Here is a 16,681-nt window from a genome sequence, read left to right on the forward strand (position 1 = left end):
GTTTATATATATTATTCATTTTCCACGTATTGATCCCCTCATTAGTGCCATGATTCGTGGCTACGGCGATTTGCGCAGATTTTACTTCATACTGCACCAAGATGGTCCTCGGGACACGGGACGTCCCGGCGTCTTAGACGCGGACATTGAAGCATATCCCTGCCCCTTGAGTGTGACGTCATTACGTGCTGCACGCATATATGCGGAAGTAGCCGCTTCTTCGGTTGAGATGCCGATACGAAGTTGTTGACGACGGCCTCCTCACCAACGCCATTAAGTAAGTTGACTGCCAGCGAGGGAGGGTAGATTTCTAAGCCTGCTTACCCTTCTGCTTACATCCATGTAATGTGGGTCATAATTATGATACTTGTGGGTTTTCTATTGCAATTTGTAGGTGTCGCGAGTGACTCGGACTAATGTCGAAATCTCGCCCTTGATTGTTACATGAATCATTGGAGTTGGAATCTGCATTTTGAGAGATAACATCCACATTGTTGGGTAGGTGTAGTGTCATGTTGACGTTTGTTGTTCTTTGAAAGTGAGATTAGCTCGTGATACTTATGGTGATTTCTTTGTTCAGACAGGAGGTTTATACAGTGCATAACCTTTTGATCATTTTGACTTCCGGCTGGAGGTCTTGGGTAAGCCCCCCTGTTTTGTGTATGTAATGTCTTCCATTTAGTTTGCTTTTAGGTGTTGGCACATGGGCTAATGGTTTATATTGGTGTTGGGTGTCATTTTATGTATCACACCTCAAGCATGTGTCACAGGTTCAGTCACAATATTTGTTGGACTGGGTGGATGATGCTTTAAGGGCAAGGTTCTGATACTGCTATGTACATTTGGTTTTTAGATTAATATGTGCAGCGTATGGTCCTGAAGATGGATTATTTCAACCAATTAAGGACCGAAACGTCGACGCCTGGCAACTTTTGCTTACTGTTGTCACATTAATTTGAATATCAAATAATTGTATTTTGTAAAATACCGTTTTCGACATGATATTTGGTTTTTCATGTGTATAGCAAAAGTTGCCTGATACTACTGAGAATTTTTGTCACCTGTATAGTAGTATTTTTGTTGCCATATTTTAGATTTGTGTATGAAAGAGAAAAAATCCAAAAAGGAATAATTTTGAGTAATAAAAAAACAGTTTAAATCTGTTTTCTTTTTTCCTTGCTCTAGTTTCAATTGCTGACCACTTTTGTGGCAAGATTTTGAATTGACTGAATAGAATTGGAATAATTCCTTCAGGGACACCTGTTTAATTGTTATTGTCCATGGCAGTAGCAGCAGTTGCATCGTAATAAGGTGGGAGGAAGCATCCCAGTCTCAGTGGTCGGAAAGGGCTCACGAAGATGGCAGTTGGATGGTTGGTCTGACAGCCATCATAATGAGATTCATGATTATGAACATGGTGTAGTTATTTACATATCAAGCATCAATAGACATGATTTTTTAATATATTATTCTTTATCATGTCTGATTTCAAAAACGTTTCATTAAACTTCTTAGGGTATATTGTCACCATGAGTATCAAATAAAATGATCTAAGGACATCCTTAATTTCTTTCTTTTATATTTTATGTTATAAGAGTGTCCGTAGCCATTGATATTCGCCAGGATTTTATATCATGTATATCAAAGGTACCTTGCTTTTATTGTTCTTTACCCATAATAGTACAAACAGTCTGTTTCCTTCCCAATGAGATAATAAATTGTATGAATAAAAGTATTTTTTCATGCCTTCATAATGACAATAATAAGTTATTATTAGTCCATATTTGTCACTCAAGATCCTACCATATATTTAAGTCTTTGCAGCACACATTTCATGTGGATAAATCAACTTTGGCAAGTCTATTGTTTCTTTCTTGCCCCAGGAAAGTACACTGCTATGATAATGCAGATCTCAGCAGTCAATAAACTGCTTTTTTAAGCTGCATTTTCAATTTCCTGCACAGCATAAAAATCCATTTGGTAACCCAACTTATAATATGTAAAGTTAGTTTTTAATGTTCTCTATACCCTAGAGGCACTACGAATTTTCCTACTTCTCGCTAATCACTAAAAAAAACTCACCTGTCTGTTTGAGGCAGTTCACACAGTTAGTTGAATCTGATAGTTTGCGACCCAACGCAGGATTTGCAGACGGCCATTATATGGTGCTCCCTGTTTCTAACAACACATATAGGCATATTTGGATTGGTACTATGTTAAGAGCTACTTATTTGGATATAATGTTTGTCTAATTACAACTTCCCTTCTTAAAATCGGGGTCAACAGGAATAGAAACCATCATTCCTTTTTTTGAAAATCAGGGCCCTATGACTATCCTTAATTTGTAAGGAAGATGGTTTCCGATTCTTGTGTTTGTGGTTCCTCATCTATCCAAACCATACCCTTGACATTTTAGCCTGCCTGTTCTTGTGCCTGTGGTTACAATTGGTCCCATAGCTATCCAATCCATTTCCTTATCTTTTTAGTCTTCCTGTCAACTTTTTAGCCTGCCTATTCTTGTACCTGTGACTACCCATTGGTCCCTTAGCTATCCAATCTGCACCCTTATCTTTTAAGCCTGCCTGTTCTTGTCGTTATAACACCATGTTTAAAGGCAGGTGACTCATTATACTCTACTTATTAAGTGTGGATAATCTACACTATTCTAGTTTTGTAGATCTTGTTACAGCAATTTAATATCACATTCTCAGGAACAATACTTTATACTACACCCCTTGAGATTTACTGTCACACAGTGTCAGTGTTTTTTATTAAGCTAAGACAGAGCTCGTATTTCTATATACAATATGTCTAGAGGAAGACAGTCCTAATATCCTGTCTCACACTTCCCGATTATTTAAGCCTTCCCAATGGGTAGCAAATCTAGACATTAAAAACTGTTCCCTCTGTTTTCGCTTTAAGGTAAGATCGCCTCCCCTTTATGACAGTTCTACCCTTTCCTAGATGCACCACTTCATGTTACATTCAATATGATTCATCTCCCTAAAATGCTACACAAGCGGTACATTCTTTTTGCATGTCCTAATAGCAGATTCATGTTTGTTAGGGCTTACTCTGATTTCTCTTCTTTTTTCCATCATGTAATCTCTACCACATGGGCATATTGTAAGGGATATCACACTGCTTCTTTTACAGTTCACCATCTAAGTAACAAATGTGATTTTCTTGCCTTTTATTATAATATTATAGTTGCCACACTGCCTGCAGGGGAAATTCCCGTGGATCACACTATTATCCTGTATAATCCTATGTGAAGAGTAAACAGAATAGTAGCAAAAAGTGCAATTGATGGATTAAACCCAGATCTGTGACTGGGGTGAGTTTTTGAAAAGTTTCAACACTCCATCCATCATTTTATTGTGTGATGTTGCTATATGCACCCATACGTGGATCCCTGCTCATTGCACCACTGAAGTAAAGCTAGCCTGACTGATGAGGGGTGATACCCCGAAACCAGTCCCAGAATGCTTGTTTCCAGTCCAGGGAGGACCAGACCTAGCAGTTCGGGATGGATTGTTCCAATGGGAAGCAGGGTTAGGATTGATTTACATATGGCTGGGTTCAAACTGTGGGGATGTGGTGAGCAAATTACCGATGGATTAAACCCAGATCTGTGACTTGGGGTGAGTTTTTGAAAAGTTTCAACACTACATCGATCATTTTATTTCGTGATGTTGCTGTATGCACCAATATGTGGATCCCTTGCTCACTGCACCAATGAATTAAAGCAAGCCTGGCTGATGAGGGGTGATACCCCAAAACCGGCCCCAGGATGCTTTTATCAAAGGTTGAGGGAGTGTTGCATTTGTGTTTTGATTTCTTGTGTTTCCATTGCAGTGAAGCTTTGCTAAGTTGTCTGTTTATTGGCAGTCAATATACTAGATTTGTATGATATATGATCTTGTAATGAGTTTAATTGTTGTGGCTTAACGTTTACCTAGTTTCTGCAGGCTGGTGTGTTTTTATAAACTGTGCATGTGCTGAGATCACTAAATAGAAAAACCTGTATTCACTGTAGGTAGGTCAGGGAGTGTGTTTGCAGAGATCAAATCAGATGATATTTTAAAAAGAGCCACTACTTGCAGTAGATTATAACTTCTCTTTCTCTAAATATAAATCACTCAAAGATAGATCCCAGTATTGATTACCTGAACTGGTTTCTCAGTTCCTCTTTGTATTTCAAACTGCACTGTGGGAGTCCAGGTTTTATTATTATATCAAAAAGGATGCCGGGAGAAGGATCACTTCCGATGACTATGTCTTGCCCTCATGGTTTTTCTTTAAGCAGGTGCAGAGCGTACAGCCACAGGAGGCTCGGGCACATACTTTCCACACAGACGAAAGCAGAGGGTCTCATTACAAGTTGCTCAGAATAATACCCTTTATTTCCTTTTTTTGAAAAATAGGGACCTATCACCAGCCTTGATTTATTTAAGAAGATGTTTTCCCGTTGGCCCCTTATTTAATCAGTCCATATCCTTATCTATTTTGCCCTCCTATTCTTGTGTTTGTGGTTTCCCATTGGTCCTGATACCATGGTGTTTAAAAGCAGTTGGCGCCTTATATCCTACTTATTAAGTGTAGATTCCTTACATTATTCTAGTTTTGTAGATCTTGTTACATCAATGTGATATCAAATTCTCAGGCACAATACTCTGTACTACACCCCTTGAGATTTACTGTTACACAGTGTAATTTGTTTTATTGAGCTAAGACAGAACTCTTATTTTTATATACAATATCTCCAGAGGAAGACTATCTTAATTTCCTGTCCCACTCTTCCCGATTATTCAAGCCTTTCCACTGAGCAGAACATTTAGACATGAAAAATGGTTCCAACTGTTTCCACTTTAGGGTAAGATTCCCTCGCCTGTGTGACAGTTCTAACTTTTCCAAGATGCACTAAATGTAAATGTAAATGTACATGTATTTATATAGCGCAAATCGCCCACATCGCAGGCATCTATGCGCTTGCTTAGGGAACCCGTCCTGGTATTCCCCTGTGAGATACCCCGGCAGGGTATCCACAAGGTGAAAGCCAGGCATCCCGCCGCGAGGGGCTGTTGTGGAGATTAAGCAAGCTATTGCCCAGAGTCGCAGAGTGTGAACCCGTGAGTCGAGTAGGCACCGGAGCGAGAATTATCGAGTCCGTGGAATTATTAAGCCCAACCCCGTCGGGCGGGGAATTGAACCCTGGTCCAGGGCCGATCTCAGCTTCCGGGTCTGCCGCCTCTAACCCCTGAGCCACACTTCGCCACTACTTCATGTTACATTCCTTAAGTTTCATGTCCTTAAAATGCTCCAAGTGTAGTTGCATTCTTTTTGCATGTCTGATTTCTCTCCCTGTTTCCCCAGTGTGATCTTTACCACATGGACAAATTATAAGGTAAATCGCACTTCTGCTTTTACAGTTCACCATCTGATTAAGATAATGTACAACACCATCAAATATGGTGTTTTTGCCTTTTATTATATTATTACCGTGGCCACACAGCCCACATGGGAATTTCCCCAGGAGCACGCTATTATCCCGTATACTCCTCTGTGACTAGACAGAAGAGTATACAGGATAACAGCAAAAAGTACAATTGATGGATTTAACCCAGATCTGTGACTGCCGGTGAGTATTCTACTCCGTCCATAATTTTATTCTGTGATGTCGCTATATGCACCCTAAGTGATTAAGGGTATGCCCAGGCGTGGATTCCTTGCTCGCTGTGCCACTGGATTCAGCTAGCCTGGCTAATGAGGGGTGATATCCCAAAACTGGTTCCAGGATGCTTGTTTCTGGTCCAGAGAGGACCTGACATGGTAGTTTGGGCTGGAATCTTCCCATGGGGAGCAGGGTTAAAACTGATTTGCATACGGCTAGGTTCAAACTCAGTGACGTGGCAAGCAAAATAACAATGGATAATACCCAGATCTGTAACTGGGGTGTTTGAAAAGTTTCAACACAATGTCCATCGTTTTATTTTTTTGGTTTTGCTATATGCGCCCTAAGGGTAGGCCCAGATGTAGGTCCCTTGCTCTCTGCACCACTGGATTCAAGCTAGCCTGGCTGATGAGGGGTGTTACACAGAAACTGGTCCCAGGGTGCTTGCTTTGGGTCCAGGGAGGACCTGACTTAGCAGTTTGGTCTGGACTGTTCTCATGGGACGCTATTTTCAGTATACTCCTCTGTGAATAGACCGAGAAGTATACAGGTTAATAGTATGCTCCAGGGCAATGACCAGCATCAACTTGCTCTTGAACTTTCTTTAAATGGTGGAGGGAGTTTTGCATTTGTGGTTTCATTTTTTGTGCTTCTATTGCTGTGCAGCTTGGTGAGTTGTCTGATTATTGACAGGCAAAAGGCTAGATTTCTCTGATATATGATCTTGTAACGAGGTTAATTATTGACTAATTTTTCTCAATACATCTATACTTGATTCTTAAACGTCCTAACAACTTTACCCAGTGTTTTGTTTCTGAACCGTGCATGTGATCACTAAATCGAAAAACCTGTGTTCATAATAGGTAGGTCATGGAGGGTGTTTGCAGAGATCACATCAGATGATATTTCAAAGAAAGCAGCTCCTTGCAGTAGATCATACCGTCTCTGTCATCTCTAAATATAAATCACTCAAAGATCCCAGTATTCATTACCTGAACTTGTTTTTCATTCCATCTTTGTATGTGAAAGAGCACTGTGGGAGTCCAGGTTTTATTATTATATCCAAAGGATGCCAGGAGAAAGTTCACTTCAGTAGTCTATGTCTTGCCCGCGTGGTTTCTCTTTAAACAGGTGCAGTGTGTAGAGACACATGAGGCTCAGGCACATACTTGCCACACAGACGATATGCATAGGGCATCATTACAAGTTGCTCGCAATGATACCCGTTATTTCCCTATCCCTAGATGTACTATTACAGAGCTCTAAGTAATTGCAGGGTTAAGGATAGAACATGGATTAAAATCTTTAGGTGATAACATGGGAGCCTGCATTTCTGCACCAGTTTCCCTCGTTTTTCTTTGCTGTTTCACAGGGATTTTTATGTTGCTTTAAGCAGAATATTCTCTGAGTGAAACACCACAATTGTTCATCCTGATAGAGCAGATAACTCCCAGTCCTTATCTGTTCCCATCAGGATTGTCTTAGACGCTTGTAATGAGGTCAATTAGCAGGTTAGGACAACTTCCTGCGAGCCAAAGTTACTTGCTTATCCCTTTCAAAATCAAACTAATGTATCTAGCTTCCCCAGTGCAACTAGTTGTTCCAATCAGGAGGGAACCATGCAAACACAACATAATGAAGTCTGCAGGAATGATTTTGAATTAGCTCGTGCATTTTTTATGTTACAAGCAAGCACACAGATAACATAACAAGAAACAGTTGGATGAAATCACCAAATTTAATTCTCAGATGAGCATGTTTTGATTAAAAACAGGTGGACTTTCAACTTAGTAAATCTGCTGTCTTCAGCTTCCACTGAGTCCTGAAAAACGTGGTTGTCTGAAAGCAAAGATACAGAACAAAGTTAATGTTATCCTCTTTTTCAGGTAGCCACAAACCATCTGTGGATCACAAAGAAACACGACGAACCCAGGATGCCGCATTGGTCGTTAGAATACTTTTCAGTCTCAAATCAAAAATGGCACAAATGATCTCCTCCTTGTAAAGAGGCCCTTCTCACTTTCACTACCACCACCATGGACTAACACCATCACTCACTCAAAGGGTCTGAAATGTGGGTGTGACCTTCAGTTCCACTCAGTCACTTATGCGTCAGATCACTAATGTCATTTAAATTGTTATCTTTCACCAACATGCCCTCTGTTGAGTCATGGTTCTACTGGTCCTACTTCAACACGGTAATCAACTATACACTAACATCTAAGGGGGTTTAATCAATGGGAACGAAAAAGCTCCAACTATCGGATACCACATACAGCACCTCATTCTTAACTTGAGACACCTAAACCACACCTTTTGTGTATTTTTGTCTCCACACTGACTTTCAAGGAAGGGATTTGTTTAACTGAAGGTCCTCTGCTGGTGCATACACCATTGTGATGCCCTTTGTTGTAGTGCCTCAAGATAGTTAATCCTTGTTGACTTAAGGACATCTTGTTGGCATATAACCTAAATAAAGAAGGGTCAAGTCTTATCTTAAAAATTGACAAAAATACTCAATGGCCTGTGATCGAAATCAGGGGCATGTTGATGGGGTTGGATTAATTCATTCAAAAGAACATATCATATCCAGCATTTAAGGAATTGCTAGATACAACAAATAAGGGTTGTTAATCAAAGTAGAAAGGGAATGAAGAAAAGGAAAAACAGTAATAAGTCTTGTTCCACTTCTACTCTGTCCTTAGCTCCTGCTAGAAAGTGGGACAATGGAGAGGGTACATTAGATGTAATGGAGCAGATTAGGGAAGGTGTAAAGACAGGCCACCAGACAGAGATTATAAAGATAGTGGGGCAGATGGAAAGTAGAGAAAGAAGTAGAGGAACAACTAAGAAAAAGGCTCAAAATGTGATAATGTGAGAGCGAGGGAGGAAAAGAGACAGCAGCAGCATCTATTCAAGTGTAATGGCTAAAGGACGAGGAGACCTCTCAAAATTTCCCCAGCATAGAAGTAGTAGAAAAGAAGAGTAGAACAGGGGAGGACAGGAACAGTGACAAGCAAAAAATGTTAAGGGTAAAGTGGAAAATCTATTTTTTTTAAATGAAACCATTGACAAAGCCAGTGGTTCTGGGTTCTAAGTAAAAGCGCTTTTTATCAATTACTAAGTTTGTGTATGTATTTGTGTAGATGAATGCGTAGGTATTTGCCTATGTGGTGAAAGTGTTACTGTAAGGTTGCATGATTGCATGGCTGCATGAAAGGATGGCTGGGACAACAGGTCTCATAAATGCATGGTTTCATAAATGTATGGTGCCTTGCACTAGGATTAATAAATACAGAACTTTATGAGCTGTGACCATTCAGAGTGATTTCCAATTAGAACAGGACCAAAAGAGGAGTACTCATATGATGAATTAGGCCTACACTGCAGCAGACTGCCTCAGTCATTGCTAGGCTTGGATGGCTAGTCCGCAAATAAACCTTCTCGGAATAAAAGAGCGTCAGGGACAGGCTTCCAACTAGATAGAGTGAAGGGGCAAACAGGATTTACAGTGAGGGACCAGAGGACGTTGTGAAGAAAGCTGAAAGAAGGAGACAGAGGCTAACTGTAGCAGGAAGTGGGTAAGTGGACCCAGGTAGGCAGCATGCGTCAATTTGACGGTGCTGAATGCATGCATCAACGAATCTTCTGAAGTGCAAAATGGAATGCATCACAAATGGGGAATTCACTGATAAATGCTTTCAATGATACTCCTTGCTGATGTGGTATAAACTAACATTCTGTAACATGACTCATTTTATCAAAACTTAAGGTAATTTATTAAGCTCCATCTGTACTCTATATAAAAATCTACTTTCAATTTTTCCAAGCTCTGTGCTGCAATAAATGCCATACAAATAACAAAGAATGAACACATTTAGAAAGGTAACTTACATTTGCAAATAATGTACACAAGCAATTTACTCTTGCATTATGAGTAACTTTATTTCTTTCGGCTATTCACATATGCAAAGTTATTCAAGCATGTAGATTTACACTCCTCCATCGCCTGAAAACGGGGGTGGAGACAAATTTACGAACGTACGTTACTACTGCCACCAAAGAAAAAGTAGTAAGTCGAGTACCTCTCATGGACAACAATTGATACTTCAACAATTTACTATTGAAAATAATGGAGGTAGGGACTCAAAATAGAATCCCCTTGGAAGTAATGTTAAAATAAGCTACATTATTTAAAATAGTTAAAAGAAATAAACACATATAGTTTAATATTAAAAAATCTAAAAGTTTTTCATAGTTAGTTATAAAATATTCCAATAATCTTTTTTCATTTAAAAATTGACGCAAGACATTTTTTAAAATTAGAATGTAAGTAAATAATGTTTAATTAAATCTCTACATCTCTTTTAATAATTATTATTCCCTTTATTGTATAAAAATGTAGGATCATTTGTTTTACTTTAGGTGGAAATAAATGTTAATTTATTTATTTAGATACTAAAAAAAAACATTTAATTAATAGCACTATGGTATTTTTATGTTTTGTTTTACATGTAAAATAAGTGTATATAATTAATTTACATTAATATTTAACATAAAATATGCTTACTAATTTATTAAAAAGTGTAATACATTTGTAATGCGTTCCCTATATTGTACCATATGGAGATATCCACCCCCAACCATGATGTAGTAAAGTTCTAAGGAAATAAAAAAAACTCATCTAACATGAAAGAAATGAGTCAATATATTTTTACGTTAAATATTAAGATAAACTAATTGTCTGTGTGTATATATATATATATATATTTAAATATATATTTAAATGTAGAACAACATTTGTAAAAAAAAATGTACAACACTATCAACTTAATTTTGAATTAATATTTGATTAATTTAAATATATTGCATTAAATAAAATGTATTTTTCTGAACTTTATATTAAAAAACTACAATTAATTCAAATTAATTTATCTATATTTTTGTAAAAGTTAAAATTTATGTTTTAACAATAAATTACGAATATTTATATGTTAACTATTTTTAATTTAATTAATTGAACATTATTTCCCACAAGGTTTTATTTTGAGTCGGTCACACCATTATTTTGTGTCTGAGTGATGTTGCAGTACCAGTGGTTGTAAATGTGTGGTGGTGGCCTTACTCCAGCTCTGAGCTTGTGTAATTGACTACTGTTTTGGATACTTTCTGGCTGTAGTACGTATAGAAGTACAGTTTGTGAGTGTTACATTCATTTATAAATTCAAAACAGGTTACACAATATTTTATAAGTAAATAATGAATGTTATATTTTTAAATATGTTTTCAAATTAAATTATAAGAATTTATATTTTAAATAATTTAATTTAACATTATTTCCTATAAGACCCTCCCACCATTTTTTTGTATGGGAGGGACTTTGCATGACCATTTGTTGGCCATTTGTGGGGCAATGTATTACTATTTCCTGCATTAGCTTTAGAAGTGCAGTGTGTGAATAGCAATATGCTTACTCTTTTGTGACTGGGCGTATGTCCCTCCCTATACACTGTACTAACCCGCAACCCCTCCTTAACCCCCAAAGCCCTCCTTTTTCCTCACTAAACCCCTCCCATTTAGTAGTAAGAAAGCTCACTTTTCAGGCACTCCACCTGGTCCTTTCCACATTTACTACCAAGGGCCCGATTCCAATGTTGGATGGACCGGAGTCCGTTCGACATCGTTTTGGAACTGGAAGCGAAAGACCTCCTGTTGTCGGTTCCAGCCCAGTAAGTAGGATGCAACCCTGTTCAGTCGCATGCCTATTCTTTACAATGGAGCCATGCATTCCCAACTGAATGTATGCTCTCATTGCAAAGAGTAGGGGTGCACTTCATCCCGGCACTCCTCAAGGTGCCTGCCACCGGGTGCATTAATCAATAAGGGGGTACCATAGGTGCCCCTTAGGCCTCCATTCGGTGGCCTTGCACCCATGGAGGCCCTTCTTTGGGACCCCAAAGACAGATTCCCAATGTTGGAAAGGCCAACACAGAATGGTAGTGGAAAGCTGCCATCATAATCCTGCTGCCAGAAAAAGCCGGCTGAGGGGTTACTGAGGGCTTTTCAACCGGCGGACCGGCTCTCCGAGCCCGTCAGAGGCCATTCGGAAAACTGATTCAGATTCTCTTCCGACCGAGACCATCAAAATGGCTTGGTCAGAAAAGAATCCTAATGGGCAATTCCGATGCAGTCGGAACTGCTCTGACTGATGGCTGGAGCCGTTCCCAACCGCATCGGAAACGGGCCCTAAGAAGTAAACTTACATGTGTGTTGATCTTCCCATAGAAAAGTTAAGAGTGGTAAATATTTATACTAGTAGGTTTGTGACTAGCATGTTGCAGTACTTTGGTAGCACTATTGTGGTTCTACTAAACATACTACAAAATGTACTTTGCGACTAGGCCCCTATATAAATAAAAATACCTACTGTCACTACCAAATGCCTTTTCTTTAGTGCCCTATATTAAGCATGTCCATGGTCTCTGGCCATGACTGCAAGTGCCTCTACCATATAAGCCTGTATAACTCACAGAAAAGTTCCACAATGGGTTGGTGTGCAGAAGCCATGGAGGTGCATGGATAGGGACTCCACTGTATTGTGGACTTATACAGTAAAATGGAAAAACACTGTATGGCATGACTGTTAGTTACCATTCCAAATGATGGTAATGTATGCTGATCCAAATTTGAACAACACTTGGAAAGCAACGGCTGCTCCATCCTCTCAGTGCATTATGCACTGATTGAATGAGGTCCCACAGACAGCAAAAGCCTTCCACGCTAGCCCTAAAAAGCATATAAACCAGGACATTATATGAACTGCATGACTATAAATTAACTGTCTGAGATGATGTAATATGGAAACAAATAGTTGAAAAAAGGCCCTGTGCTTTTGTTGGAATGGAAATGTCACTGCATAGGGTACTGTTGTGTTCCTGTGCCATGACTGCTTAACTTCAAGGTTCTAGTGCTCTGTTTTCTGATTTTTGGTCCCAGTCTCATAGTAATCTACTGTGTGAACAACGCTGCTTCTACTTACTCGCTGGAGGGTTGCTTTTGCCGCCTGCTGTCTACATCGGTCTGGGGCCATGACGCTGTTGGTCTTCCCTGCCGCCACCGCAAGCACCATCGCGGGGCCGCAGTGGGGGGGAGACTACAGCTCCCAGACTCCTCGGCGGACACACCCACTTCCTGCAATTGACCGCACACAGAGGCGCATAAAGACGGGCAGCTCCCACTGAGGAGCGGGGGACAGCGCTGCTTCTACTTACTCGCTGGAGGGTTGCTTTTGCCGCTTGCCGTCTACATCGGTCTGGGGCCCTGACGCTGTTGGTCTTCCCTGCCGCCACCGCAAGCACCATCGCGGGGCCGCAGTGGGGGAAGACTACAGCTCCCAGATTCCTTGGCGGACACACCCACTTCCTGCAATTGACCGCGCACGGAGGCGCATAAAGACGGGCAGCTTCCTCCGCGTCGCGGACGCGCACGGATGCCGCCGGGCGAAGCCCGGGCAAAGGGCGGGCAGTCTAAGGCAGAAGGAGGCAGGGCTGGGCTTGGTCCTTAACAACGCGATATGGGTAAGCGAAAGAACACAAGCAATGGTGAGGAGAATAGCACGAAAGCCAAGGTGCCAAGACACTCACAGTCTATTTTAACATTTCTTTCTTCGGCTGAGGGGGCTATCAACTAAAAAATTGCTAATGCTGAACTTGAACTGGGCCTGGGACAAGCTGTCCCGCCACCCAATATACTTAGTTCTCCAACGCCAGTGGACCCTGCTGACCCAGAAGTCTGTGGCGTTGTACTTACTACCCCCTTATTCCGCTGGAACCTTTGGTAATCGTCACACAGCCAGCAGCTGCACTTACCACGAGAGCGGGTAACTCATCTGGCCCCCTGCAGTCACTACAACTTACCATCTGCCCACAGCCTGGTGACCCATCGACGAAGAAAAAAAGGGGGAAAGCTAAGCACTTGCCAGGGCCCACAAGTACGTCTACCAATATTCTAGGGGACCCGATGGAGGCGCTCTTTGTTGCCCGGATCAAACCGCTTCTTGTGGCTATCGCGAAGGACATTGTGGATACTCTAAATACTTGTTTGGAGGGACTCCTTAAGAAATGTGTTATCATTGATAAAATGGTTAATGGTCACAATTTGCTTTTGGATAGACACAATGAGGGCCTTGTTGGGCCAGGGTCAGGAAGCTCAATAAGGGAGCCCAGGGTTAGCGTACCACCTGCTGATCCCATGGTAGCCACATTACCCCCCATCCAATTGGAAAACCCTAGGGTGCCGCAAAGGTTGCCCACAGACATTAGTCCCATGGGCAGGAACATTCATCATGATTTACCACCAGAAGCAGCCCCGCTAGTGGCAATTTTTGTGGGTACTCCCCCTTTAAAAATAGGAGAGCGTGAGTGTGCAAGAGACCTCATAGTTAAAGCACGAGCATGGTGCACAGACTCATGTAGTGGGAGCAGTATCTCCAACAGGATCCTTTCAGCCAATAGGGTGGGGTGGATTGGGAGGGTACCGAAAATGGTGCAGGGGAATTGCGTGATAGTCAATTTTGACAGGGCCGATGTGGCTGAAAGGTTATTCTGGGGCCTTGAGCAATGATCATTTAAGACTGCTGCCTTTAGGTTCTTTTACCCTCCCACAGTAAGCCCATACGGCCCGCATTGTGCTCCCAGAGGGGGTAGGAGAGGGCCACATCCTGTAAGAGAGGTGAGGTCAGGATTGCAAAACCCCTGCCATCAAGCATCAGCAGGTGCGGGCCCACTGACCCACACTGGCTTTAATCCCCCTGAGTCACGGCAGCACGTACCCCCTGGTCAACATATACCTGGTACAACAGATGGGGGTGGGCTGGTTCTCAGCAACCGTTTTTCCTCACTTTCGGGGCTAGAGGACACAGATTGACTACCTGCACCACCATTAGCACATTCAGGAGAAGAACCTAGTCCCACTTCTGACTCAGTGGAAGCATGCAGGCTACTGAGTTGGAATGTAGCGGGTGTTAGAACAAAAAGGGTCGATGAGGCTTGGCTTGCTTTTATTTCTTTGTATGATATTGTAGCCCTTCAGTAATCCTGGGACATATCACCTAGTTTTTGTCTAGATGGGTTCTCGAGCTTTGTGGTGCCTGCTGCCCCCAGTGCTGCGGGCAGAGCCAAAGGTGGCCTCATTTTGCTTTTCTCACTAAAACTCAAGGGGGCTCTAAAAGTAATTAACCAACCTTCGCCACACCTTTTGTTAGTGGAAAGGGTAATCTCCCCAACCCAGAAAAGTATTTTTATTAACTTTTACAATGCAGGAACCCAGGATAATAGTAACGATAACCTTGTTATCCTAGACCAATTTTTGTCAGAGGTCAGTCAAGATACACATATTAATATCGAATTCATCCTCATGGGCGATTTTAATATCCATCCATGCACTTTGTTATGCGGTACAATTGATTATTTGGGACAGAGTGGCCAGACATTATGCATTTTGAGCACTCCAAAGGGGGAGAGGCATTAGAGGAGTTATTGGCTAATTCCAATTTGTTGGAACCTGCCAGTGGCTCAGGCGGACCGAGGCTCAACACTTTTAAAGGGTCGGACCCAGGATCCATTATCGATTATATATTTGTGTCACCAGCAATTCTACACAGTGTTGCTTCATATAGAACCCTAATTTCCCCTTTCAGCGATCACAATCCCGTTCTATTGGAAGTTTACTGGGGTGATTTCATGGGCCCTATGCCACCCTCTGTCAATCCTAGGGTGGGAACCCTAAAAGTGGTGGACCAGGGCAGACGGCTTAAGTGGGCCAACGTGGTGCCAGATGACTTCTATGAGGTATTGTTCCCCAAAATAGAAAGTGCTGTGGCAATTTGTCGAAATCTTAGTGCAGAAAAATGTGAAATCCTGTGGGCCTATGAGGAAATTTGCTCACAAATTTCAAACCAGCTGACAGTAAGATTGGGGAAGAGTGGCAACAAACAACACCGCTGGTTCGACTCCAAATGCTGCAAAACACATAGCGCCCACTTAGCAGCCTTAAACCGTAATCCTAGAAATAGGGAGGCTGTATCTACCCTAAGGAGGGAGTATAAGCAGGCCATCAGAGAGCGTAAGGAAGGTATAAAGCAAGACGCATGGGAGAAGCTGCTCTCAGCCGATGTTATGGGGGATAGTAGCCAATTTTGGAAAGTGATAAACCAGCCCCTGTTTTCTGGCCAGGAAAACATGCCTATGGATTGTGTTATTCCTGACGACATGTGGCTTGCCCATTTTAAAACAGTGTACGGAGACTCATCGCCTGGGTCACAGGGCCCCCAAGCTACAACCTCAGAGTATGCCCCGCTAGTTTTCACTACCGACGAGGTTGAGATAGCTATTTTAGAAACCTCGAAAAACAAAGCACCAGGCCCAGATGGAGTCCCCGCAGACTTTTATCGGCACTCTCCAAAGCTATGGACATGAGTGCTATCTAAAGTTTTCACAGCCGCCAATGGTAATGTAATCCCTATTCCCTGGGCCACTTCAGTCATAGTACCGATTTTTAAAAAAGGCCAGAGGGAGGACTCAGGGTGTTACAGACCCATAGCCCTTTTAGATTCTGCCATTAAAATATTGGGTAGAGTCCTTCTGACGAAATTAAGGGATAGTGTGGAAAGTAGTGGGGGCATAGCTAATGCCCAATATGGGTTTAGGGAGAAGAGAGGTACGGTCGAGCAGTGTTCAAATTTACATCTTTTGCTTGCTAAATACACTGTAGCTAAGGAGGGGTCGTTACTTCTGGCCTTTATGGACCTCTCCTCGGCCTTCGACCTGGTAAATACAACTAAATTGTGGGAAATCCTCCTGAAGATGGGTATAGATGAGGCCTTGGTAAACCTTATGGCATCATTACATCAGGAATTGTTTGCCAAGGTCAGAGTCACCAAGGAGGGTAGATGCACGACCTCCTTCAGGTCCATGCGTGGGGTGCGCCAGGGTTATATCCTGGCCCCCC

The 16,681-nt window shown here is 41.7% G+C and overlaps 1 long non-coding RNA gene across 1 annotated transcript in view; it reads right to left on the reverse strand.

Annotated features, from left to right (window-relative positions):
- Positions 1-7,393: 7,393 nt before the first annotated feature.
- Positions 7,394-16,681, reverse strand: part of LOC147697887 (uncharacterized) — a 42,399-nt gene continuing 33,111 nt past the window's right edge. Inside the window, exon 3 of the long non-coding RNA XR_015299167.1 lies at positions 7,394-7,513. This is a non-coding gene — a long non-coding RNA (uncharacterized LOC147697887). The remainder of the gene's footprint in view (positions 7,514-16,681) is intronic.

The sequence above is a fragment of the Lissotriton vulgaris genome, chromosome 8 (assembly GCF_964263255.1).
Source record: "Lissotriton vulgaris chromosome 8, aLisVul1.2, whole genome shotgun sequence".
Classification (NCBI taxonomy): domain Eukaryota; kingdom Metazoa; phylum Chordata; class Amphibia; order Caudata; family Salamandridae; genus Lissotriton; species Lissotriton vulgaris.